Source organism: Adiantum capillus-veneris, chromosome 24, assembly GCF_014529385.1.
Source record: "Adiantum capillus-veneris isolate H3 chromosome 24, ASM1452938v2, whole genome shotgun sequence".
Lineage (NCBI taxonomy): Eukaryota > Viridiplantae > Streptophyta > Polypodiopsida > Polypodiales > Pteridaceae > Adiantum > Adiantum capillus-veneris.
Window position 1 is genome coordinate 9,031,412 of NC_140954.1, and position 25,554 is coordinate 9,056,965.

General features: G+C 42.4%; 1 protein-coding gene across 4 annotated transcripts in view; it reads right to left on the reverse strand.

Annotated features, from left to right (window-relative positions):
• The window catches only part of LOC147425913 (pentatricopeptide repeat-containing protein At2g39620-like), a 39,750-nt gene extending 32,163 nt beyond the window's left edge, over positions 1–7,587 (reverse strand). Inside the window, exons 1-3 of one of the 4 annotated variants that reach the window (XM_086497950.1) lie at positions 7,325–7,587; positions 6,764–6,894; positions 5,728–5,831 (exon numbers count right to left, since the gene is read on the reverse strand). The gene's annotated coding sequence lies outside the window, so the exon portion shown is untranslated. Of the gene's footprint in view, positions 1–5,727; positions 5,832–6,733; positions 6,895–7,324 lie in introns of all 4 variants that reach the window. The other 3 variants (XM_086497951.1, XM_086497948.1, XM_086497949.1) reach the window with 3 other exon arrangements.
• Between the last annotated feature and the right edge of the window lie 17,967 nt (positions 7,588–25,554).

The window sequence follows — 25,554 nt, forward strand, 5'->3', positions numbered from 1 at the left end:
TGACAAAAAACATCGTGCTTGGCACTGCCTTGCTCGACATGTATGCCAAATGCAGTGTACTTCACAAAGCACAAAAAGTGCTCGACGATCTTCCTGTCCAGAATGCCGTCTCTTTGAACGCTCTGATCGCGGGATATGCCCAATAGAGGTAGGGCCAGGAAGCACTAAGCTGTTTTCAGCAGATGCAAAGAGAGGGCAGCTCTCCAAATGCAATCACCTACGCTTGTATCTTGAAGGCATGTGGCATTATGCAAGATGCTGATATGGGCAAAAGAATTTACGATGATATTGTTAGCCAGGAGCTGTCGGAAAAAAACGACATACTTGGCACTCCCTTGGCATGTATGCCAAATGTGGTGCACTTGAGAAAGCACATAAAGTGCTTGAGGAGCTTACTTTTTGGAGCGGCATCTCTTGGAATGCATTGATTGCAGAATATGCACAAGAGGAGCAGGGTGAGAAAGCTCTAGGCTGTTTTCAGCGGATGCAAAATGAGGGCTTCTGTCCAAATACAATCACCTACGCATGCATCTTGAAGGCATGTGGCTCTACCCAACATGATGATATGGGCTTAAATATTCGATCTAATATTGTTCGCCAAGGGCTGTCACAAAAAATGTTGTGCTTGGCAGTGCCTTGGTCCACACATATCCGTTTTCTCTCGCAACACGGCCAAGCAAGCAGCAATAAAGGCTACAAAAGAAAAAATGGAGAGCAAGAGAACGAGTCTCTCTTTTGTGAGCTCACTAAAAGATTGTGCTAAGTAGAAGGTTTTGTACCGAGGCAGTAGGATTCATGCTGATATTTGCGATAGTGAGTATGTATATCAAGTGCGGTGCTCCTGTCAATGCCCAACAAGTCTTTGACGAGCTTACTATGCGGGATGTCGTCTTGTGGAATGCACTGATTGCAAGATATGCCCAACAAGTTCCTAGCGCTGGGTTGTTTTCAGCAGATGCAAAGAGAGGGCAGCTCTCCCAAATGCAATCACCTACGCTTGTATCTTCAAGGCATGTGGCATTATGCAAATGTTGATATGGGCAAAAGAATTCACGATGATATTGTTAGCCAGAGGTTGTCGGAAAAAAACGAGGTACTCGGCACTGTCTTGGCACATATGTATACCAAATGTGGTGCACTTGAGAAAGCGCAGAAAGTGCTTGAGGAGCTTACTGTTCGGAGCGGCATCTCTTGGAATACACTGACTGCAGGATATGTCACAAACTGCTGACGTGTCAAAGCCCTTAAGAAGGGAGCCAACTTGCAAATGCCGGCCGAGGGGCTTAAACCCTAAGAAGAGCAAGTAACAGAAGAAGAAGTCATACCAACTTATGGGGACCCCGTCCGATGGGGCCCCAAGTGACATAATGGAAGTAAAATAAAGCAGGACCCACACACACACAGTTGCGCAAACTGATGACATGGCAGATTTTTGAAAATTACACTGATATTGCTAACATGGCAAGCTGTACAAAATTTCCGCGTTTTGCGATGATTGATGACGTGTCAGCTATACGGATTTCCATGAATTACGTTGGCAGCTTTTTGGCATTGCTTTTGGACCAGAAGCTTTTGAGTTTTGAAGGTTTTTCATGTAAATTGCTTTTCATAGGCCAAGGGCCTTTAAATATGTGCTAAGGGCTCATTCTCTGGCATGCTTCCTGGAGAAGGTGCAGAGTCTGGAGTACCGGCTTGTACTATGTTGATGCAATATAAAGAAATACCGAAAGGGGCGCCAAGGTTTGGGGCCAATACTCTCTGGGGTGGAATTCTGCCACTCCGTGTCGCATATCGTCTCTCTCTTTCAGTTCAGTTGTTAATGAAGTGCTAAAAGTCTGTTCAGTCTATTCTTTTCTATAAGCACGTGGAGCCCGTCTTGTGACAGGATATGCACAAGAGGACCAAGGCGTTGTGGACTGTTTTCAGCAGATGTGAAGCAAGAGCTATCTCCAAACGCACTTGCCTACATGTATATCCATGTGGCTCTACGCAAGATGCTGATATGGAAACAGAAATTCATGATGATATTGTTACTCAGATGCTATTGAAAAGAATTGTCATGCTGACACTCCTTGGTCGATGTGTGCCAAATGTGGTGCATTTGAGAAAGCACAAATAGTGCTCGAGGAGCTTTTTGTTCGGAACAGCAACTCTTGGAATGCACTGATTGCGGGATATGCACAACAAGAGTAGGGCTAGAAAGCTCTAGGCTATTTTCAACAGATGCACAATGAGGGCCTTTGTCCAGATGCAATTACCTACGCATGCATCCTGAAGGCATGTGGCTCTAAGTAAGATGCTGATATGGGCACAAAAATTCACAATTTCTTTGTTTGTCAGAGGCTTTTGAAAATAGAGGTCGTGGTTGGCACTCCCTTGGTCGATATGTATGTCAAATGTGGTACCCTTCAGAAAGCATAAAAAGTGTTTGAGGAGCTTCTTGTCCGGAATGTCGTCTCTTGGAACACACTGATTACGGGATATGCACAACAGGAGCAGGGACATACGCTGTTTTCAACGGATGCAAAGCGAGTGTATCTCTCACCATTCAGTTAACTATACTTTTGTCTTGAAGGCATGTGACATTACCAGTAAGAGAAGGACAGACCATCACTCTTCTTCTCGTAGCTAGCTACCTCCTTTGGTAAACATTACCAATGCTTCAATCACTTAGACTTTGTCTTCACCGAATTCTTTTGTGTTACCGCAATCCTAGAGAATTTTGAAAGCAGCTCATTTGGTTCCAACTTAGTGAATGCCATGAACTGCGTGGTGATTCACGACGCACGTTGTACCACGTGTGGCTCTCTGCTACATGAGCTGTAGGTTTGCTCTTTTGTTTCCTCGTGTTGAATGTTGTTTTAGCCCAATGCCAGTGTAGCTGGGTGATCTAACAGGCATGCGTATGCAACAAGTATGTTGTTACGACTCCAGCAAGGCTCTCCTACTTGCTATCATGTCAACATATTTAAGGTTTTTGATTTCCTCGTTGACAGTACATATGGGATGAAGTTGGAGAAAGGGATGTAGAGAGAGACAAGATGTTGCTACAGCTTGAAAAGGAATGCCTCCAAGTATATCGAAAGAAAGTTGACCAAGCAAGCCATTCCAGGGCTCCCCTGCATCAAGCGATTGCAGATGCTAAAGAAGAAATTGATTTTCTTATTTTGGCTCTAGGTGAATATGGGATCATTGTAAGGGTAAGAGGATTCTCCTTTATGATTATTCTGCAAAGATGCTCTGCATTGGGATACCTGATTTTTATCTCAATACTTGAATGTGATGGAGGTGCTAGTATTTAGAATGAGAATTTTGTGGTTATGTTGCAAGGTGTGAATGTTTTAAAAGGTCTAGAAACATCACAAGTTGCTCTCAGCTACTTTGCGCCTGTGCAATAAGAGTAATATTCAAAAGCTTCCAGAGAAGATATTGTGCCTATGTCAATGAGGCTATTACGCCTCTCTTTACATAAAAGAAGTTGTTCTGTTCATACTTCCACTCCTTTTCACATACATTGTAAATACCTGGCCTTGGTACCACACGGTAATTGCCTTATTCTAAAATAGTGTGACCTTGAGAGCAAGATCAGAGCTCGTTATTGGACAAACCAGAATTTGTTTAAATGTATCTTGTGAATCATGCCAATCAAAAAAGAGGGTTGCAGGGTGTTTGAGCAAAATATTTTCACTGCACAGGAAAACAAACATCAACGCATGCAAAGTGAGGGCCTTTGTCCAGATGAAATCATTTGCGCGTGCATATCTTGATTGCACCAAGCAAGGACCTCTCTCTTGATGCAATCACATACGTGTGCATCTTGAAGGCATGTGGCTCTACGCAAGATGTTGATATGGGCATAAAAATTCACGCTGATATTGTTGGTAAGGGGTTGTTGAAAAAGATATCGTGCTTGGCAATGCCTTGGTTGACATGTTTGCTAAATGTGGTACACTTCAGAGAGCACAAGAACTTCTCAAAAAGCTTCCTATCCAGAGTGTGGACTCTTGGAACGCATTGATTGCAGGATTTACCCCATAGGGGGCAGGCCAGAAAGCTCTAGTCTGTTTTCAACGTATTTGAAGTGATAGCCCTGGTCTGTTTTCAGCAGATTCGAAATGATGGCCTCCCTCATGATTGCAAGATTTGCTCCAAAAGAGCAGTGCCAGAAAGCTCTAGGCTGTTTTCAGCAGATGAGAAGTAAGGAATCTTGGAGAAAGATGTCATGCTTGGCCGTATTTTGATCAATATGTATGCCAAATGGGGTGCCCGAAAGACTATGACTTTGTGTATGTGTGCATGTGAGTCTATGGACGAACGATACGACGGATTTAACATCAATCAAAATGTTTGCAGAAGTCGCAGAATGGATGACGATGGTAGAACATATACTAGTGGGAAGGTGGCGGAACAATGTAAGGAAGGTCTAGAAGCGGCTCCATCCAAGCTTGTGCGTTGATCCACACGACCAATACCAAAGGTACACTTATATTCCGTATTTTGATTTCCTTTATGTGATCTCAAAAGTACTTAGATTAAATCATATACACATTAAAGCAATAAATTTACATCATTTTTATTCAAAAGATTGTAGATGAAGGTGACAAAGGCTTAAGAACTTTTGTGATGCCCAACAAAGGGACACATACACAATACGCCATGGAAGGGCAACGTGGAATGATACATGTCTTCATAAAACATCGGTAATGAGTTCTTCCTTGTAAAGCTGTAGTATTTTTACAATAAAAAAGTCCCTCCAACACTAGAGGAAAATCATAAGTTTCCCTTCAACACTGAAGGGGATAAAAGTGACGGGGGAAGGGTTCGTTCCCTACGGTATTATTATAAATGTGGAGAACAGTGCCAACTCCACACCATACATATGTATGGTTTTTTTCTTTTTTTATGGGCACAAGCATCGTAAATGCACGAAATGCATCTCGTTTCGTTTTTATTATAATGTGGAACTGTTTACATTCATACATCTTTTCAAAAACTCGTTTGTGATGCAAGGTCATAGAGCTTTTGGCGAAAGCTTCGAGGAGAGATGCTATGGAGCCATCATCACGAGCTATGCCATGCGGTAAAATCCACACCACTATCACTATTTTACTTCTAACCATCTGCACAGTGAGTCAATCAAGGCAAACTAGTTGCACTAGATATGAGACAGCCAGAGGGGCAGCCATCACTGTAGAGCTCGGCCCACACTCATTCAACCACTACCGGCACTCTCATCGACAGAGCACTGGAGCTACGGAGATCCAGACGGCCATGATTGAGGAGAGTGGCTACACACAGCATCGACGGAGACTACAACAGAGGATACGAGCCATACTCTCTCGACATCCAGAGTGCAATGAGGATGGATTCTCATAGTAGTAGTATTTTTGTTCTAGTCTTTTTGCACCCGGACATGGTATCAGATTCACAATTTTGTAACACTTTAGTCTCATAGGTCATTTTGGCCTTTTGAAGACGTTAATATAACATTTCATTTCTTTCTCTCTCTCTCTCTCTCTCTCTCTCTCTCTCTCTCTCTCTCTCTCTCTCTCTCTCTCACACACACACACACACACACACACACACACACAAGCAGGAGGCCACAAGCAAGGGGTAGCTCCCACGCAGGGGGCTTGCTTTTCACAAAAAGACAAGACCTATAAAGTAGGCTAGGTGGTGACATTCTGGGGAAGGGTTTGCACTCTAATGGAAGGGGTCTTTTTGCACCTGTAACATAGCCTAGAGACATGACTGCGAGGAGAACATTATCCGAGATACTCAGTCCTCCATCGCCCAAGCCTAACACAAAGCCATCCCCATGGCAAAAATACCTGCTTGACATAATCAACCAGCTACAACAATCAAATCAAGAACTACACAACAAACTCATGCAAGCAAGAAACACATTCAACAACTAAAAGAACAAATTGACACCAAAGGAACATAAGCCGCAGATATAGCCAACACAAATCTCAGTCAGATATCAACTCTCATTACACCAACAATAGCACCTCAAGAACCTATTGACCAAGCAACTTAGCTGGTTGCAGAAGGAGATTAGAGTTAAAGTCCTCAAGGACGATTGGCAAGAGGTGGAAGTATTGAAAGATAAAGAAATAGAAAATGGCGCCTACTTTCCGTAACAGGAACCTCGAGAGAAATGTGAATCAATCTAAAAGAGGCCGTACAAAATCATGAATGTCACTTCCTGAGGCTATAGAGATCAAGGAATAGCTCAAGCAGCTTATCTTTACATATACAACACGAAAATGGTTGCCGTCTCTCCCAAAAGCACCCCACAACCCAATATAAATAAGGGCCGGGAATATGAAGAGTCACTTGCCCTACAACTAGGCACCCCATTGAAATGAAGGCAACAATAGCCTAACTGGGTTCTTCCTTTAAAATTAACAAAGAGAGGTCCACCTCACATGGGACGAGCACACCCACAAAAAAGCCTTCATTCCCCATCGCCCAGGTGTATCCAAGGGATGACCCACAAAACTCTCACAAGAAAATCATATAATGTGCCACAAGAATCTCAATTTTACTCGGAAAAAAGATCCACTATAGCCTTGGTGCATTTGTTGATCCAAATTGGTATGACGGTATGACCAAGAATTCATAAAGTCCAAAGAAAATACATGACATCTCTTTTGGTACAACATCATGTTATACAATACAAGCCATTCTTCACATCAATCCGACCAAAACAAGCTAAAACATTTTTTACCTGACTGAAATCAGAAAAGCCTAGATTCACCTTGCAAGTCATAGACTCATGGTAGTCATCCACAAGAGGATCTGACCATCAGCTCCATCGTGCACAACATTGATATGATGACATTCCCTCTGACCCTATAGTAGGTCCCGAGATAAGCCGAGCCCAGTAATCTATCCACAATAGACAATTTTCACTACTATCATCGCATGCTTATCTATGCAAATTTTTCAAAAGCCTCTTTCTTTTGCATAAGAAAATATGTGAGCAAAAAGGTACAATTGACTAATTAATGTGCCTCATTGTGGTGACCAGCAATTTGGCTTCCTTGAAATCATTTTTCTCACCGCCTTTAAATGAAACTAAAGGGCATTGCAATAGCAGCACTATGAAATAAAACATTTTCCCAATTTGTTCAGTTGCGGTTATTCATTGACAAAGCTACCAACCTCCTCAATAAGAACAGAATATGTATGTGAATGCGAAAACAAACTTGTGATTTTTGCAAAGCGCTCTCTCTCTCTGTGTGTGTGTGTGTGTGTGTGTGTGTGCGCGCGCGCGCGCGGGGGGGGGTGCGGGCGCGCGCGTGCCATAAGCACATACCTTGCAGGCCGCAGCTCATCCGAACGACGGGAAAGAAGAAGAAGAAAACTATAGAGACCTTAAAGATCTATCCGTCGAGGAGAATTGAACTCAGCACCTGTTACTCAAGAGGGACACCTGTTGTTAGTCAAGAGGGAATGGCTACCATTCTCATCTCCCTAAATTAGTGTCACAGGTATCGAACGGCCTCGCCTTCGGCACCGGCATGGCCCCTCTTATCCTCAAACCCCTTGCTTCCACTGCCTATTCAGAGAGGGCTTTTGACCACTCGCCAAAGTTATGAGATACCAGGATCAAAGATGCCTTGGACTATTTTTAATGGAGCTGCGCAGACATAGAGAGAGCCTCTCTAGGAGACCAGACAGTAGGAGACACTCACAGAGGAGATCACTGATTTCTTTAGACTACATTATAGTTTCAATTTTTCAGCTTTTAGTTTTTTGTCTTCTTTTACACAGACATTATATCAGATTGATCATTTGTACTCTTTTGTCTCATAGGTCACTTTGGCCTTTTGAAGACGTTAATATATCATTTCAATCTACTGCGGGCAACCTTATTTTCATAAGCATCGTGTCGATAGCGGCCTCTTCAACCCAAGGACAGGGTACCTTATAAAGAGAGTGCATGTTTTGTTGCTTCCATAGGTTCACTCTTCTATTGTTATATCTTCAAAAGGCCAAAATGACCTATGAGAGCAAATTGATACAATCTTGTTGGATCTAATACAATGTCTGGGCACAAAATAAAATGAAGTAAAATAAAAGCTAAAATGAACATTAGTGTCCGAGGATGTCCGGCATCGTGCATTGTCAGAGAGAGAGAGAGAGAGAGAGAGAGAGAGAGAGAGAGAGAGAAAACACACACACACACACACAGAGAGAATGTCATAAAATCTAATATCTAACCAACCCAAATGATTTTCCCATATTAAACTGATCATTTCATGTGGGAGAATAAACGGGAACAAGGGTTAGAATATAGACATGTGCTTATGGATCTGTCTCAACACGAGGCCAAGCTTAAAAGGGATCCAAATGAGAGATGGTATGTTAAAGAGAAATGTTACCTAATGGAGCTTAAAGACCGTAGGGTTAGCTTCATTGAAGACCTCCAAAAGTTAGTGTTCAAAAGTCCTTTGACCTTAGGCTTTGAGGTGGGAATCCTACCCAAGCATGAGGTGCTTGTTAGCTTGCTAAGTGTTAGTGGGAACCTTATCCAAAAGCTTGAGGTGTTTCTCACATGCTTAAATGTCTAAAGTTCTTGAAGTGTTCAATTCAAAGATAACTCTTAAGAGGCCTCAACGTTTTCATGCTTGATTGACTAAGTCCTTAAAGTATTCAATTCAACCAAATGACTTAATAAACATGAAAGACAAATGTTCAAATGATCCTCTACATGTGACCCTCATGATGTGTTTGAATGCTATTGGATAGGTTTTAAAGGAGTCCAATGAGAATTTAGATACATAAAAATAAATAATTAAGTTATTTCTCTCAAAGAGGAAAAAGAGGACACATGTCCAAATGAAATAATAAAATAATACGAGAGAGAGAGAGAGAGAGGTGTAGACCAAGCATGAGAGTGGGGGGTATACTCTCCCACACACATTCCCTCATTGTGTGGAGTGTAAAGTGCAAGAGCTCCATCTCCTTCTCCAAGCTTGTTGAGAAGTGGAGAGCCTACACCAACACTCTTGGCTATGGAATGCAAATCCAACCAAGAGCTATGCTTCAGTGCTTAAGCTTGACATCTTCTTCATCTTCATTACTATGCTATTATGCTATGCTAAGCAAGAAGAGTGATGATAAGTGAGGAACTATTTCTTTCTCTTATGGATGATTCTTCTTCCTCTTCCCTACCCTCATTCCCCGCTAGCTCTCTCCACCTTCGAAGGTGTTTGAGGCCTTGGGACTGAAGCTTGGGATAGTTAATGCTTTTTTCAAAGTTTATGTTAAGCTCTCGTTAAGCTCGTGATGCATGAAGCTTTCCATCTTCATAGCATCACAAAGGTCACAAGGAACACAAAGATTGTGTTGTAACAAGTCTCTCTTGATAGGAGAATCTATAATAAACGCATTTTGGAGGGGGGACCGGCTCCAAGTAAATCCAGTCCTCAACTATTGTCATGTTCTCTAATACTCTCTCTCTTGCAAAAGTATTGTCTTGCCAAATTAATTAAGTACTATGTTCATGTTGCTACCATCAATTAAGTTCACTCTCTATGTTCTCAAAGTAATCTCACAAAAATGCTCACTCTAATTCTCTTAATTCTGCTATTCTCAAAGTTCATAGGTCATTTCCATTACATTGGTATCAGAGCATTTGGTTTCTCTTTTCTTGCTTAAGAAGAGAGGTCCTTAAGTAGCTTATTGATGGTTGATTTTGTTAATTATATTAGGGTAAGTGGGACTGGGATCTATTATTGGTTTTGTTGAGCCCACTATGTGGGATATGTTGCACACCTCGGGAGCTTTGATCTTAATAATGGGATATTTTTAGGCTTGCCTACAGCTTTACCATTATTGAGCCATAAGAAGTCCGAAAGGAGCTATCCCTCGGCAATTCTGCTATGTTAGACCCCGGGGGATTCACTCTATATACAAAACGGGATGCCACCTGCAAGCAGACAACTTTGGTAAAACCCCTATATACGACTCATATTAGGGAATATGACCCCCCTTTCTATGCTTATACGACAATCAATGAACAAAATTATAATACCCCTATCTTATATATAAAATGGAGGTCTCACATGATTAATTAACTGAGTAAAACTAGTCTAAGAGTGTGTAGCATAGTGACTGGCAATGTACTAAGGAACCACTTTTATTGATAACTAGATGTACCCTCAATGTGTCTTAGTTTGACTTTCAATTTATATAACCAATCAGTCTGCACTCTAGCTACTCATCCAATTCTGACCCATCCAAAGCTGGTGTAAATCAACCTTTGACTTGCTCCTAATCATCACTTATCTATGATCGGATTGATACAAAATTTGATGTGTGACCTGATAAAAAACTTTTCCAAAATTCATCCAAGTTCTAGTGCACACCGGTGACCAATCATCACAAGTAATTGACCCGGGTTAGTCCCCCCCCCCCCCATAAATATGATATCCCTCCTCTCTTTTTTTAAAGCTTGGGAGATAAATTATTAGGGGCCTTCCCCTAACTTATATTCTTATGTAACTTTTTATAAAAAAAACCCTCCCTTGCACTTACGTGGTGCGATAAGTTTTCCATGGTGAATCCCCCGAGTGTTAGACCAACCCCACTACTCTCTATAATTAACCTATTTGAGCCGTGGGTGTAGATACTTAAGTGCTTATTTTCAAAGGCTAAGAGGAGTAGCAATTAAGATTTTAATACACTGAGTAAACACATAAGTATAATTAGCATGGTTGACAATAACCAAGAGAGTAGAATGAACATTAATAACTTTGATTTTGCACATGAAGGTGCTAATGATGATGCCCCCATGTTTATCAATTATCTTGTTACTAGGTTGCATCAAGCTACGGGCAACCCTACTTTGCAAGCCGAAGTTACTCAACAACTTCATGCTTATGGGATTTCCCTTCCTCTCCAAGAGGAGAGAGAGCTTAGGAGGCCTCTTGATGAGACCCCAAAAGAAGACTCTCTCCCATACAAGAGGAGGAATCCAAAGAATAAGAAAGTAATGAATCTCTAAGTTCCTCTGAAGATGTGGCTCCACGAAGACGGCTTAAGTGCTTATTTTCAAAGGCTAAGAGGAGTAGCAATTAAGATTTTAATACACTGAGTAAACACATAAGTATAATTAGCATGGCTGACAATAACCAAGAGAGCAGAATGAACATTAATAACTTTGATTTTGTACATAAAGGTGCTAATGATGATGCCCCCATGTTTATCAATTATCTTGTTACTAGGTTGCATCAAGCTACGGGCAACCCTACTTTGCAAGCCGAAGTTACTCAACAACTTCATGCTTATGGGATTTCCCTTCCTCTCCAAGAGGAGAGAGAGCTTAGGAGGCCTCTTGATGAAACCCCAAAAGAAGACTCTCTCCCATACAAGAGGAGGAATCCAAAGAATAAGAAAGTAATGAATCCCTAAGTTCCTCTGAAGATGTGGCTCCACGAAGACGGCGGTCTAAGCGATCGCCAACTCCTCCCACGAGGAAATGGTCAACACACAGTCCTTCTCCTCGTCACTCCAAAAGGGAAGAGAGGAAACAAAGGAAGAAAAGGTCAAGAAAGAGGTCACCCTCTTCTCCTTCTTCTTCACCTTCCTCCTCTCCCGATGAAAGCTATGGCTATTCTCCTAGAGAATACAAGAGGGGAGGACATCACAAATCATACCCTGCATGGCGAAGATCACAAAAGCTCAAGAAGTTCAAAGAGGGAGGAAAGAGTATTTCGTTTCTCACCTATAATGGCACCTTTGGTGGCACTGACAAAGTATTGGCCTTCATCCAACAATTTGATGCGGCCTTTGGAAACGAGGGCTTCACGGAGTCCTCCAAGCTACGCCATGTAGCTATGCACTTCCAGAAATTGGCTCGTCAATGGTGGGCTAGCCTTTGTGGCAATGGTGAAGCCCCAATGACATGAAAAACTCTATGAGTTTCCATCATGAAGCAATTCCTTGCAAGCGATGCAAAGGATAAAGTACTTACCGAATAGCGCATTTTGAAGCTTCTCACACATGAGTCTATTCACAAATATGTGGACAAGTTTTGGGATTTATATCTCAAGGCTACAGTCTTCCAAAAGATGCACTTCACCGAGAAAAAGCAACAATTTTGTGCAAGATTACCTGAAGAAATGGCCGAGTATGTCAACTTCCAATGGCCTGGTTCTATCACCGAAGTAATCCACCATACCATGGTTGCTTCCTGCATCAATTTCCAACAATGGGCTAGACGGAATGTCAAACCCATGGAAAACAAAGACAAAAATGATACAAAGGAAAAAACCAATGCCCAAAATTCTTCCCAAGGCACTTCCTACAACAACAATAGGTCCAAGGAGAAGGGAGTTTACAAAGGTAAAAACAAACTCTCTCATGAAGAGCTTGAAGCTTTTTGCAAGGACCATATGTGTTTTAAGTGTGGGGAGCAAGGACATGGCTATCGTTCTTGCCCTAAGAAAAATGCTCGCAAAGAGACTCCTAGGGCTTCCACCATCGAAGCTCCAAAAGAGGATGCTCATTGCAAAGGATCATCTCTCTCCTATGATTGGGGAAAGGTAAGGGAGCATGATTTGACCCTGGCTTTGCTCACAACGTCATATCAACGGAGTTGGCCACCAAGTTGGGCATTCAAGCTTTCGAGATGGGAGATATTGTAACAGCTGACACAGATTTCAAGGGACGGCAAGCCTCTGTTACTCCCTTGATTGGAAAGTTGAGGCTTCATGTCCAAAGCTATATCGACATAGAAGACTTTTTCATCTCTCCTCTCCAACATGAGGATGCTATCCTAGGGGCGCCATGGTTTGATCGCATGGCTGCCAACATGAAGTTTCTTGAAAGGAGAATCTACTTCACGTACAGGGAAGGAAAGAACATGTATGTAGATGCTAATGAGTCTGGTCGTACTATACCACTTGTAAATTCACTAGCTTTTGATAAGTCAATGAAAAGCTCGATTTTTGCGTACATGATTTTTGTCAAAGAATCCACTAATGACACTAATGGTTTATCAAATGAAAATGGTAGGAATCAAGAAGAGTTAGACTTGTCTACTTTTCTAAATGGATTCCAAGATGTTTTCATTGATGATATCCCTATGGACTTACCTCCAAAACGAGGGGATGATGACCATCAAATTGAGCTCCTACCAGGAAGCTCACCGCCTAACAAGCCTCCTTATCGAGTTTCCCAAGCTCAACAAGAGGAGATCATGAGGCAAGTACAAGAATTGGTAGACAAAGGGATGGTGAGGCCTAGCTCCTCTCCCTTTTGTTCTCTAGTCCTTTTAGTGCAAAAGAAAGATGATACATACCATATGTGTGTGGAATATCGAGCACTAAACCATATCACTATCAAAAACAGATTTCATGTGCCTCGAATAGAAGATTTGTTTTGATAAGCTACGAGGCTCTACCTACTTGAATAGGATTGACCTTAAAAGTGGCTATCATCAAATAAGGATAGTGGATGAAGATATCCTAAAGAGCGTGTTTTGTACAACGGTTGGTCTTTATGAATATCTAGTCGTGCCTTTTAGCTTGACCAATGCACTAGTCACATTCAATCGTTTGATGGAGAAAATATTTAGACCCTACTGCAAGTTCACTGGAGTGTTCTTTGATGATGTCATCATCTACTCCAAGTCCTTGGAGGAACACAAGCAACATCTCCAAGTGATTTTTCAAGCATTGAGAGAGAACAAGCCTTTTCTCAACCAAAAGAACAACAAATTTTTCCTTCAAGAGATTCAATACTTAGGTCATATTATCTCTCAAGATGGTATCTGTATGGATCCGTCTAAGTTAGAGGTAATAAAAGCATGGCCTAATCCAAGGAATCTACATGAGTTAAGAAGCTTTATTGGTATGTGTGCATACTATAGACACTTCATAGAAAAAATTTCTCAAATAGTAGGACCATTACATGACTTAACAAAGAAGAACGTTAAGTATTCATGGACTGCTAAGGAGCAAAAAGCTTTTGACACGCTCAAAGAGAAGCTTACCTCTCAACCAGTCCTCATGCTTTCGGATCTCTCAGAGCCATTTGAGGTTCAATGTGATGCTTGTGGTGATTGTCTTAGAGCAGTCTTGCCCCAGTTTTGCTTCAAGAAGGGCATGCCATAGCATATGAGATCCGAAGGCTCAATATGGATGAACAAGTCTTGGGCATTTATGAGAAAGGACTTTTAGCTTTTCTACATGTCCTAGACACATGGAAACACTATTTATTGGGGATTCCATTTATTTTATGAACAAACCACCAAAGTCTCAAGTACTTCATGACGCAAATCAAGCTTTTCGACAAACAAATGAGGTAGGTAAATTTTCTTTCACAATTTTATTTTCATATTGCTCACATTCATCGCGTCAGATAGAGATCCTAGAATGACCAGTAATTTCTGGAAAGGTCTCTTTGAAAATCTAGGTACAACATTGAATTTCTCTTCGGCCTACCACCCACAAACAAATGGCCAAAGCGAGATAGCCAATCTTACGATACTCGATATACTAAAGACTTATATTACAGAAGTAGATTAACGATCACAATGGGAGAAGTACTTACCCCTTGTAGAGTATGCGTACAATAATATTGTCCATACTACTGGAAAAGAGGGAAGACCTAAAAGTTCCTTGCTACTTAAAGTACATGGGAAGATCTTCGTTGTTGATGAGTATAGCCGTGAGCTACAAGAATCTTTTCAAAAAGTTAAGGAGGCTATATCCATCTCTCAATAAAGGCAAAAAGCTGTTGCTGACAAGCACAGAAGGGCCTTAACGTTCAAAGAAAATGATTGGGTCTTAAGTTTCCCAAGACTCAATTGAGGCAAACGACAAGCAAAAATCCTACGGGCCATCAAAAGTATTATGCTAAATTAGCAAAAAGATACTATGGTCCTTTTCAAATCTTGAAGCCAATCAATGACATGGCTTATCAACTCAAGTTGCCCAACCATTGGCTCATACACACTGCTTTTCATGTGAGCCCACTTAAGCCCTACAAAGGAGAGCCACTAATAGAACCAATTATTGAAGACCCTCCAAAAATCGAAGACCAAGAAGAGGTGCTACAACCCGAAGCTATCCTTCGGCATGAAGACCAGGTACTACGGCATGGTAAGATTATCAGACGGTATCTTAATAAGTTCAAAACTTATCCATTTGAAGATGCTAAATGGATGCAAGGAATACAGCTTAAGGATAGTATGAACCTTGTCAATGCTTACAATGTTGTACTAGAGTAAGCAAATGTAAATGCTTTCTAAATGAACAATGTTTTTGTCTTATAAGACTAATCCTCTTTTGTGCACAAATTCAAATAGTATGCATGCTTAGAATCATGTTTGTGATGACGACGTCACTCAAACACCAAGTAGAATTTGTCACTCTACTTTGGGAGTATGATATGGACTAAACAACAAACATGCTTGTGGTAGCTACGTCGAATGATGTCACAGGGTGAAAAGGGATCCTCTACACGCTAATAAATGTAGACTAATGACTAAGACTTTATCTCTTCTACCTCATAGTCGAGGATGACTATGATTTCAAGAGAGAGGTAATGTCATAAAATCTAATATCTAACCAACCCAAATGATTTTCCCATATTAAACTGATCATTTAATGTGGGAGAATAAACGAGAACAAGGGTTAGAATATAGACATGTGCTTATGGATCTGTCTCAACACGGGGCCAAGGTTAAAAGGGGTCCAAATGAGAGATGGTATGTTAAAGAGCAATGCTACCTAATGGAGCTTAAATACCGTAGGGTTAGCTTCATTAAAGACCTCCAAAAGTTAGTGTTCAAAAGTCCTTTTCTAGGCAAAAGCTAGGGCTGACTTTGAGGTGGGAATCCTACCCAAGCATGAGGTGCTTGTTCGCTTGCTAAGTGTTAGTGGGAACCTTATCGAAAATCTTGAGGTGTGTCTCACATGCTTAAATGACTATAGTTCTTGAAGTATTCAATTCAAAGATAACTCTCAAGAGGCCTCAATGTTACCATGCTTGATTGACTAAGTCCTTGAAGTATTCAATTCAACCAAATGACTTAATAAGCATAAAAGACACATATTCAAATTATCCTCCACATGTGGCCCTCATGATGTGTTTGAATGATATTGAATAGGTTTTAAAGGGGTCCAATGAGAATCTAGATACATAAAATAAATAATTAAGTTTTTTATCTCAAAGAGAAAAAAAGGACACGTGTCCAAACAAAATAATAAAATAATGAGAGAGAGAGAGAGAGAGAGAGAGAGAGAGAGAGGGAGGTGGACCAAGCATGAGAGGGGGGGGTATACTCTCCAACACACACACACACACACACACACACACATTCTCTCATTGTGTGGAGTGCAAAGTGCAAGAGCTTCATCTCCTTCTCCAAGCTTGTTGAGAAGTGGAGAGCCTACATCAACACTCTTTGCTATGGAATGCAAATCCAACCAAGATCCATGCTTCAATGCTTAATCTTGCCATCTTCTTCATCTTCAATACTATGCTATTATGCTATGCTAAGAAAGAAGGGTGATGATAAGTGAGGAACTATTTCTTTCTCCTATGGATGATTCTTCTTCCTCTTCGCTATCCTCATTCCCCGCTAGCTCTCTCCACCTTCGAAGGTGTTTGAGGCCTTGGGACTGAGGCTTGGGGTAGTTAATACTTTTTGCAAAGTTTATGTTAAGCTCGTGATGCATGAAGCTCTCCATCTTCATAGCATCACTAAGGTCACAATAAACACAAAGATTGTATTGTAACAAGTCTCTATTGTAATGGGAGAATCTATAATACAAATGCCTTTTGGAGGGGGGACCGGCTCCAAGTAAATCCGGTCAATCTATACTATTGTCATGTTCTCTAATACTCTCTCTCTTGCAAAAGTATTGGTCATGCCAAGTTAATTAAGTACTATGTTCATGTTGCTACCATCAATTAAGTTCACCCCTATGTTCTCAAAGTAATCTCACAAAAATGCTCACTCTAATTCTCTTAATTCCGCTATTCTCAAAGTTCATAGGCCATTTCCATATAGAGAATTTTAAATGTCATTGAGAAAAACCAAAGGAACCTACGTGCCTTTTTTTGTGTGTGTGTGTGTGTGTGTGTGTGTGTGTGTGAGAGAGAGAGAGAGAGAGAGAGAGAGAGAGAGAGAGAATTTCCATATAGAGAATTTCAAATGTCATTGAGAAAAACCAAAGGAACCTACGTGCCTTTTGTGTGTGTGTGTGTGTGTGTGTGTGTGTGTGTGAGAGAGAGAGAGAGAGAGAGAATGAGAAATGAAATGAAATGTCATATTAAACGTCTTCAATAGGCAAAAATGACCGAACAGAGCAAATTGATACAATCGTGGTGGATCTTAACCGTCTCCAAAAGGCCAAAATGACCAATGAGAGCAAACCAATACAATCTTGGTGGATCTAAGACAATGTTTGGGCACAAAATAAAATGAAGTAAAATAAAAGATAAAATTAACATCAATGATTGAGGATGCCCGCATCGGGGCGCTGTCAAAGAGAGAGAGAGAGAGAGAGAGAGAGAGAGAGAGAGAGAGAGAGAGAGAGAGAGAGAAAGAGAAAGAGTAGCTAGATCTCGGTGCAGGTACTCTCAGTGTTGTCCTACTCATCCCAGCTTGCCGATTTGCCTCCAGTGTCAAGCTTTGCGCCTGTCTTCGCTCCAAGGCTATGAAGAGCACCTTCTCCTTAGTAGCCATCAGTAGAGTAGAGGCGGCACCCAACAGTTCTCTCGTCTGTGTGTGTGTGTATGTGCGCACGCGCACGTCGACAAGCTGTCTCTCTCATCTCTGTGTATGTCTGTGTGGCGCAAGCTGTGTGGGGTGGAGACAGTTCAGCTCCCATTGGATTGAGACTATTGAGTTCTCCCGAATGGTAGCTTTTGCGTCGTGTCCACCAACTGAGTACTATGTGTCTGCTACCTTGAGTGCTCCACCTTCAACATCATGTCGTGATGATGAGACATGCAGGGTTTTTTAGAGAGAGAGAGAGAGAGAGAGAGAGAGAGAGAGAGAGAGAGAGAGAGAGAGATGTTGGGTGTGGCACCAAGCCCTGCACACCACAACCACAAAACGACGTCAAGTAACTGACAAAGAAATAGCGATGAGCTTCTCCTCTTCAACGTTGTTGGTGCTCTTGGGTTGCAGCACTGCTTTCAAAGCTCGAGGCTCTACTGTGAATGTGCAATCAACTAAAGGCGAATGAGCTTTGCAACAGAAGTTGAGGGTGGCAAGCCAGAGGCTCTAGCTGCATGGAAATGGAGCAACTTGCAACACATTTGCTGCCACCTGGCATCTACCCTTACCCTTGCCTTTCTCTCTATTCACGTGGGCCTCTCTCTCTCTCTCTCTCTCTCTCTCTCTCTCTCTCTCTCTCTCATTGAGCGCGCCGGTTTCACAGCACACTTGCCTGATCAAGCAGCTCGCGCCATATGTGGCAGCAACTTGCATATGTGGCAGCAACTTGCAATGCATTTGCTGCCACCTGGCATCTACCCTTACCCTTGCCTTTCTGTGTGTGTGTGTGTGTGTGTGTGTGTGTGTGTGTGTGTGAGCGCGCCGGTTTCACAGCACACTGGCCTGATCAAGTAGCTCGCGCCATATGTGGCAGCAACTTGCAACGCATTTGCTGCCACCTGGCATCTACCCTTACCCTTGTCTTTCTCTCTTGGGAGATCTCACTCCTTTTTTTAAGTGTTAGGGGTTGTTGAGTTGCATACGAAACTGAGCTCTGATGTGTAAAGGTTTAGCGGATTGCATGAAAACTGGTAGTCCTCTTGAAGGGAAGGCAACTGACAAGTGCAATACAGGTTAATGGCTTCTCTCTCTCTCTCTCTCTCTCTCTCTCTCTCTCTCTCTCTCTCTCTCTCTCTCTCTGAGCCATTGATGGCATGTGCCCTGCTCTTCCTTGGCGTGTTGCTGTAGAGGTTGTTCGGGTCTTTCTCTCTTCATTCTCAGCTTGCTATTACAAAGCCTACTTGGCTCTGGCATGACCTTTGCAGGAGCTCCTTATAGCATGCTCCCAGACGAGATGGGATGGGTGCAGGAAAGTGAGGATGCATAGCTAGAGTGGGGAGGGTGCAGATTCTCTCTCTCCTTGTTATTGCAAAGCCTACTTGGTAGGGTGCAGGAAAGCGAGGACGCATAGCTAGAGTGGGGAAGGTGCAGAGTAGGGTGTCCAAGCATGCTAGGTGAATGCTATGAGTGAAGTACAGACCTAAGAGGAGGGTAGCTTGGCGCGCTCATTGTGGAAGGCACATAAAAGATAGGAAGGTGAGGGCACCAGGCTGTGCAAAGGACGAGGAGAACGTCTCGACAGGTTGTAGGTAGGGGAGGGAATATTCTGACGTAATGAATTTATTCTAGTTAGAGCGACTAGTAGGGGAGTGAAAAATGGAAAAAATGGTCGATTCTCTCAAGAGATTCTCTCTCTCTCTCTCTCTCTCTCTCTCTCTCTCTCTCTCTCTCTCTCTCTCTCCCTCCTCCCCCAATACATAGTGATTCATGGAATTTTATTTAAAATGAAAGGGACCCTCAGTATATCTCACACAGACGGGGAAAGGGTCTCCAATGGGATGTACAGCGGGCAGGCACACGCACGAATCTCAAGGACGATCGACGTCCAAGAAAAAACATTGGATTCAAACCCACCACTTGTAGGGCAGTGAGCTAACCCCAACAAAAGCCTATAAAGTAATCGCCTCCAGGGAAAAGTATGACTTGGACATGTCCCTTTAAAATCGAGCGGTCAAGCCTACCTCGCATCTCGTGCATCCAGCTCCCCGTCGTGTTAGAAAATAAGACGTAGCTAAATATATATTTGAGTAGATTACTTAATGGAGAGAGATAGATTTAGACACAAGAGATTATAGAGTAGAGAGAGAGAGAGAGAGAGAGAGAGAGAGAGAGAGAGAGAGAGTACACACGATATACGTGGTTCACCCAATGTGGGCTACGTCCACGGGAAAGAAGCCACTCAATGGCTTTAGCACTTCAAAAGAAGAAGTAGTTTACAAAGGGATTAAACCCTTAATAGAGCTCCCGCCTTGCTTCACTCTCACCACCTCACTCTCACCACCTCACACTCACCTTGTTGCATCAACTTCACACTATGAAATGTGTGTAGAACTGGTCTCCTTTTATAGGCCAAAAGGGCTGTCCTCTCTTATGAGAGGCAGCCATGTGTATCCGCCCTTGTGCGAATAAGTCCAAATCGGACCCTCCAATCCGTCCATGTGTGGCCGCCCTTGAGAAGACAAGTCCGCTTTTGAATTCGGCCACCGGCCACCACCGGCCATTGACTTCCGACCACCGGCCACTAGCCATTGACTACCTGCCACCGGCCGAGCAACGGTTGTTTTTCGGTCACTTTCCGGCCGCCGTCCGGACATAATATTCCGGCGAAAAGGAATAAAAAAGTCTTAGGGGGCTTCCGCCCCCGAGGCCCCTAAAGTTGCCCCTGATTCTTGGCCGTGAAAATTTTGGTTTCCGGTGAGTGATTTTCCTTCATGCACGATGGCTTCTCCTCCTAATTGGGGCCTTACAAATGTGCGCTTTTACCACAGAAAATTACAAGGGTAAATCAGGCTCCATACTTAACAATATCCTACTTGGAGACTGATCTCCAAACCAAACCTGTGACTGCTTTCCATTCTGGCTTCTTATCCTTGAATGCCGATTGAAGATGAGCAAAAGCTCAACTTTTCCTTGTTGACCACCTTTGTAAACATGTCTGCAGGATTTTCACCTGTATGCACCTTTCCTAGCTTTAGTTGTCCCTCTTCCAAAAGAGTGTGTATGAAGTGATATCACCTCAATGTGCTTTGTCCTTGAATGAAAGGTTGAGTTCTTCGCAAGATGGATAGCGCTTTGGCTATCACTGTACAAGACACAATTGTCTTGTTTCAATCCAAGCTCTTCTAAGAATCTGTGAAGCCACATAATTTCTTTGCTTGCCTCCGTCATTGCTACATACTCTGCTTCCGTGGTAGAAAGTGAAACCACTTTCTGCAGCTTTGAAGCCCAGCTTATTGTTGTGCCTCCAATCGTGAACACATAGCTAGAAGTGCTCCTTCGAGTATCTTTGTCACCTGCCATATCTGCATCAGCATACCCTTCTAGAAAAATATCAGTTCCTCCAAAATACAAAGCATTTGTTGTTGTCCCTTTTAGATACCTAAGTATCCACTTCACAACTTGCCAATGCTCTTTACCTGGGTTGTCCATGAACCTACTCACAACTCCCACAGCATGTGCAATGTCTGGCCTTGTCTAGACCATAGCATACATTAGAGAACCTACCGCTGCAGCATATGGAACTTTAGACATATAGGCTATCTCCTCTTGTGTCTTTGGACACATATCCTTCGTTAGTTTAAAATGACCAGCCAAAGGTGTAGAAACTGGTTTTGCATTTTGCATTGCAAACCTTTCTAGTACCTTCTTGATGTAATCTTCTTGAGATAGCTTTATTGTCTTCTTCGTTCTGTCCCTTGATATTTTCATACCAAGTATCCTCTTTGCAGCACCTAAATCTTTCATTGAAAAAGATTTGGACAGCTCCTCTTTTAGGTCTTTGATGTCCTGCATGCTAGCACTTGCAATCAACATGTCATCAACATACAACATTAGGATGATGAACTTCCCATCTCCCAAATTCTTCGTGTAGACGCAGTGATCCGAGCTGCATCTTGTGAATCCATGATCCAACATCCATTGATCAAACTTCAAGTACCATTATCTTGATACTTGCTTTAAACCATACAAGCTCTTCTTTAATCTGCAAACCATTTTCTCCTTACCTTTTACTTCATACCCCTTTGGTTGAAGCATGTAGATTTCCTCCTTTAAGTCACCGTGAGGGAATGCCGTATTTACATCCATTTGCTTGAGATTTAAATCATGAGTAGCCACAAGGCTTAAGACAAGCCTAATTGAGTTCATTTTTACAACAGAAGAAAATATTTCATTGAAGTCAATACCTTTCTTTTTAGAAAACCCTTTTACCACAAGTTTAGACTTGTACCTTTTCTTCCCACCTTCTTCTTCCTTCAGCTTGTACACCCATTTGTGTTGAAGTGTCCGCTTACCTTTAGGCAACTCAACCAACTCCCATGTTTGGTTGCGATGTAGTGAGTCCATCTACACTTGCATGCTCTTCGTCCATTCTTCTTTGGATTCATGTTGGATAGCTTCTTCGTATGATTGTGGCTCTCCAGAATCTGAGATCAAGAGATGGTTAAAGGAAGGAACAAACCTTTCTCGAGGTCTACTTGCTCTTGTAGATCTTCGGGGAATAGGTTGAGTCTCCTCATTTGGTTGACGTTGTTGCACATTGTCACCATTTGCAGTCCTTGAGTCTTCACCGTCCTCAAGCTCCATGTACTCATCACCTGTTTCTTTTGTTTGTTTTCTTTCCAAGTAATCTTTGTACATATTTTGTTCGTTAAAAATTACATCCCTACTCCTTAAGATTTTACCATCTTCAGGATTCCATAGGCGATACCCAAAGTCACCTTCTCCATAGCCAATGAAGAAACACTTTTTGGACTTGGCATCTAGCTTTGATCTTAGGCTTCTATGTATGTACATGAAAGCCTCACACCCAAACACTTTGAGAAATGCATAATTCACCGGTTTACCTGTCCATGCCTCTTCTGGAACTCCCCCATCCAATGCCGTTGAGGGTGACCGATTGATTAGGTACACAGACGTACTTACAGCTTCCGCCCAAAGCTCAAGCGGTAGGCATGCATGTAGCCGCATGCTTCGTGCTTGCTCCATGATTGTCCTGTTCATCCTTTCAGAAATCCCATTTTGTTGAGGTGTCCTTGGGGTTGTCCTTTGCCTCCGAATGCCATTGCTAGCACAAAAGCTTTCAAAAGCTTGGCTGCAATATTCGCCTCCATTGTCGGATCTGAGGCATTTAACCTTGGTACCCGTTTCATTCTCCACAAAGGCTTTCCACCTTTGAAATATGGAAAATACATCGGATTTATTCTTCATGACATAAACCCATGTTTTTCTAGTCGCATCGTCTATGAATGTTACATAGTACAATGAGCCACCAAGTGATGGTGTACTTGCAGGACCCCAAACATCAGAATGAACCAACTCAAGTTTTTTGTTTTTTCTTTCATTTCCTGATTTTTGAAATTTTACCCTCTTTTGTTCACCATAAACACAATCTTCACAGAAATCTAAGTCCACTTCTTTCAAACGTGGTAGAAGGTTCTTTGTTTCAAGGATTTGCATTCCTTTGGCAATCATATGCCCAAGTCGGTAGTGCCACAGCACACTGTCAACTTCTGTAGTTGCTGCACAAACTGAAGGTTGCGTGCTAACAGTACATAAGTAAAGTGTACCGACTTTTTCTCCCTTGGCAACCACCAAAGATCCCTTTGAGATCTTCCACCTTTTGTTTCCGAATGCAATGTTGTGACCTTCATCATCCAATTGTCTTGTAGAGATCAAATTTTTGCGAAGAGAAGGAACATGCCTAACATCTTTAAGCTTCCATTCATTTCCATTAGCAGTTTTGACAGAAACTGTACCTTTGCCGACAATCTCACAAGCTTCATCATCTCCCAAGTATACATACCCAAAATTACCTTTGGTGTAGTCTTGGAAATGTTGCTTGTGTGGTGTCGCATGGAATGAAGCCCCAGAATCTACTATCCAGGAATTAGACACATTGTCTAATGAGAGAATTAGAGCATCTTGCTCTACTTTACCTGCCACATTGGCCTCCGATGTTGGCTTGCTGTCTTGAGACTCTGCCTCCTTCTTCTTCTTGGACTAGCAATCCTTCTTGACGTGGCCCTTCTTGCCGCAGTTCCAACATTCAAGAACTGAATTTGTGTGTGACTTGCTCCGCCTTGAGCGATCACGACCCTTTTGGTTTTTGAACCTTTCTTTAGGCCTTCCTCTTGTTTCCACTGATAGTGCAGCACTTGATGATTCTCCTGTGCTTCTCCTTCGTATTTCCTCACTTAGGAGAACACCCACAACATCATCAAACTTAAGAGTATTTGTGCCAGAAATAGAATTACTTACAGCCATCACAAGGCTGTCCCAACTATCCGGTAGAGATGATAGTATAAGGAGAGCTCGCACTTCGTCATCAAAATTGATTTTCACTGATCGAAGTTGACTTATGTTTGTGTTAAAGTCATTTAGGTGTTCTGCAACTGAACCATTCTCTGCCATCTTTAGATTGAACAAGCGCTTCATAAGAAATACCTTATTGGATGCCGATAGTTTCTCATAGAAGTCGTCAAGTGACTTCATCAAATTCTCCGTGGTCTTCATCTCCAAAACATTGAAGGCCACCGTTGACGCCAAGCTTAACCGGATTGTTCCCAGTGCCTTTCGATCAAGGACAATCCATGCTTCATCTGCCATTGTTGCGGGCTTCTCGCAAGACCGCCTAGTGGCAAATAGAGGGACGTCCTTCTGGTAGAGATAGTCTTCAATCTGCATCTTCCAATATTGGTAGTTTTTGCCGTTGAACTTCTCAATCTTGAGCTTCCCTTCCTCCGCCATAACTCCCACTCAATTCAAGGAATCTTTTCCTTGAGATAATTTAGCCACAAGCAAACCTTGCTCTTATACTAGTTGTTAGGAAATAAGACGTAGCTAAATAGATATTTGAGTAGATTACTTAATGGAGAGAGATAGATTTAGACACAAGAGATTATAGAGTAGAGAGAGAAAGAGAGAGAGAGAGAGAGAGTACACACGATATACGTGGTTCACCCAATGTGGGCTACGTCCACGGGAAATTAGCCACTCAATGGCTTTAGCACTTCAAAAGAAGAAGTAGTTTACAAAGGGATTAAACCCTTAATAGAGCTCCCGCCTTGCTTCACTCTCACCACCTCACACTCACCTTGTTGCATCAACTTCACACTATGAAATGTGTGTAGAACTAGCCTCTTTTTATAGGCCAAAAGGGCTGCCCTCTCTTATGAGAGGCAGCCATGTGTATCCACCCTTGTGCGAATAAGTCCAAATCGGACCCTCCAATCCGCCCATGTGTGTCCGCCCTTGAGAAGACAAGTTCGCTTTTGAATTCGGCCACCGGCCACCACCGGCCATTGACTTCCGACCACCGGCCAAGCGACGATTGTTTTTCGGCCGCCGTCCGGCCATAATATTCCGGCGAGGGAAAAAAAAGTCTCGGGGGTGGAAAAGTTGCCCCTGATTCTTGGCCGTGAAAATTTTGGTTTCCGATGAATGATTTTCCTTCACGCACGATGGCTTCTCCTCATAATGGGGGCCTTACAAATGTGCGCTTTTACCACAGAAAATAAAGGGTAAATCAGGCTCCATACTTAACACGTCGTCGATCCCATGATGGGGTCTTCATTCAAGTGTTCTTTAGTCCTGAGAGATGGGATGTACAGTGAGATGATTAAGCATGTTAGATCTCGGGCAAAGTAAACTCCCTCCTGACCTTGAAGGATTGAACCCCAACCTAGAGGATGAGAGCCATGTGCCCTAACAACATCTACCGCACACACTGTTCATGGAATGTG